Below are 2,465 nucleotides of genomic sequence, written 5' to 3'. Positions count from 1 at the left end.
CCTCCTTACTTGCCAAACCAGACATATTTGAAACAGAGCTGTTTTCCCTCATTATCCAACCTCTCCCTCCTCAACATCAAAAATGCAGGAACCAAATATATTCAGAAAAATTGTCTGAACTCTCACTATCCAAATACAGGAACTGAATGGATTTGGATACATTTTTGAGATAGGACTGGTATCCCTCACTCTCTGAGCTTTCCTTACTCACCAGGCAAAATAGAGGAACCAAATACATTTATAAAATGCGGTACCCTTACTATCCCAACTCTTGCCACTGGAGCACAGGAAAATGAACAGATTTGAATACATTTCTGAGTAAGAGCCATTACCCCTCGTTATCTGAATTCTCCCTACATTTCTCACTCTGCAAAATGCAAAAACAAAATAACTTCAGATAACTTAATATCTTTCACTGTCTGAACTATCCAAACTCTCCCTCTCAGAACTTGTGTACCAAATATACTGGGACAGTGAGGGATGTGTGTGCTGTTATTAATAGGTTTGGATACCTGTTTTGGATAAATGAAACAGGTCTGATATTTCATTATTCAAACTCTCACTATTCTCTGTGAGAAATACGGTAATAAAACATAATTGAATGACATGTTACTTCCTATTCAAATTTTCCCTGTCTGTCCTCAAAATCAAGGTGATTCAGACAGTAAGAGAACTTCTTATTTTTCTTGTTGTTATTGTCACTACTGGATGGGCCTGATTCTAACAGAGGCCCCCCAATACACACAGACCTGCCCACAGAGGTAGGATGGACTCAGCATCAAGATTTGTACTGCTCACTGCTGACAGGAGAAGGATAAACTCCTGCCCCCATCCTACCCCTACCAAGCCCTGAAGCCTCTGGCCTAGGACGGACTTTTTTCCAGGCCAGGAAAGCAGGGATCACTGCACCTGGGATCAAGACCAGGAGACGGGGGTAACGTGATCTAGAAGACTCACACATACCCCTGAGTCCCCCACCCCTACATGGGGCAGCCCCCAACCTAGCAAGGCTGGAAACATGACCCAGACCTCAAAGACTCCCAGAGAGTCATTGAATAATTTAGGGTGTTCTTTCACACGTGGAGAGAGTAGGGGGCACAGGAAGAGTTCCATGCCCTCCTGGGGCAGGGAGAGAAATGCAAGCTCTGTGTGAGAGATCACTGGGTGGGGGAAATCACATGCTAAGAGAAGCATTTGGGATGAATTTCAGAGATAATAGGTACAGTGGAACCTCCAAGTTCATGGCCAGGGTATAATGGAACCCCTGTCCTTCTGGGCTCAGAGGAGATGGAAAGTGGGTGTTACGAAGGAGGTAGATCTGAACAGCGTGGAGGGGCATGGGAAGGGGCAAAACAGGGGCCTGGGGTTGGGGCAGAATGAAGACTCAGGACAGGAAGGGGTATAAGGGACAAAACAGAATCAGAGTTGTAGGATGGAGGTCAAAAGATAAGACAGAGAAGAATCCAGGACACTGGCCTGGGGCTAGGATGGACAAAGGCCAGAGAAAAAGTAGGGGACAGTAGGGGACAAAAGAGGAGGGCAGGGATCAGGATCAGTATAAAACGGTAGTCAGAAGACATGATGGGGGACAGGCCAAGACAGCGGTTCAAGGAAGAGGATAGGGAAAAGAGCAGGTTCAGGGTGGAGGTAAGGAACAGGAAAAGACCACGACAGAATGAGGATAGGAACGAGGACAGTGATGGGCCAAGAGAAGACAAGGGAAAACAGCATAGGTTTGGGGGCAGGGACATGGCAGGAGGCAAGAGGGACAGTCTAAAGGTGGTGGGCCAGGATGGAGTTCAGGAGACAGGAGGGGGACCCGGGGGATCATACTGGGTGGGGAGAAAGTACATAAGTCAGAGGTCAGGAATTGGGACAGACCTGGATCAGACTGGGGTTAGGGGTACAGGACATGACTGGAAGGAGTTCAGGGACTGGACAAGAGAATAGGCAGGTCAAGCATCAGGACAGAAACTGGGGAGATCAAGACAAGGCACGATGAGCTTCAGAGATGGAACAGGGTCAGGCAAGGATCTGGGGTCAGGTCAAGGATGCTGAGAACATAACTGGATGGGGTTTGGGGTCAGGACTGGATTTAGAGGTACAAAACAGGGGTTGAGGATCACACCAGGCCAAAATATGGTTAGGTCAGGGGTCAGACCAGAGCTCCTGGGGCCAAGACTGGCCGGGGTTCGAGGTTAAAAAAAGATGTAGCCAGGTAAGGCAGGGGTCGAGGGGGAGACCACGGGGTCAGAGGTCGGGGGTGCACGAGCAGGTACATCCCAGGTCAGTGTTTCCGGGCCTTCACCCCGCCGTCTCCTCCCTTCCAACCCCAAGCGGGCGTTACTCACCGAGGGTCCTCGCCCCGCGGCGTAGGCGGGGTCGGTGCAGGCCTGAAAGAGTGGTGGGAGCGCCCCTCCCTCGCTGCCCCCAGCTCGTTCCCGGGCTCGTGCCTACTACCCTTC

At 50.0% G+C, this 2,465-nt stretch overlaps 1 protein-coding gene across 1 annotated transcript in view; it reads right to left on the bottom strand.

The window, feature by feature from the left end:
* The window catches only part of CCDC120 (coiled-coil domain containing 120), a 14,671-nt gene extending 12,206 nt beyond the window's left edge, over positions 1–2,465 (bottom strand). The window contains 1 exon segment of the mRNA XM_024769347.1: positions 2,352–2,465. The gene's annotated coding sequence lies outside the window, so the exon portion shown is untranslated.

The sequence above is a fragment of the Neophocaena asiaeorientalis genome, unplaced genomic scaffold (genome assembly GCF_003031525.2).
Source record: "Neophocaena asiaeorientalis asiaeorientalis breed wild unplaced genomic scaffold, Neophocaena_asiaeorientalis_V1.1 scaffold671, whole genome shotgun sequence".
Lineage (NCBI taxonomy): Eukaryota > Metazoa > Chordata > Mammalia > Artiodactyla > Phocoenidae > Neophocaena > Neophocaena asiaeorientalis.
Note: the sequence above shows the minus strand (reverse complement) of the source record. Positions and strands in the feature narration are given on the sequence as shown.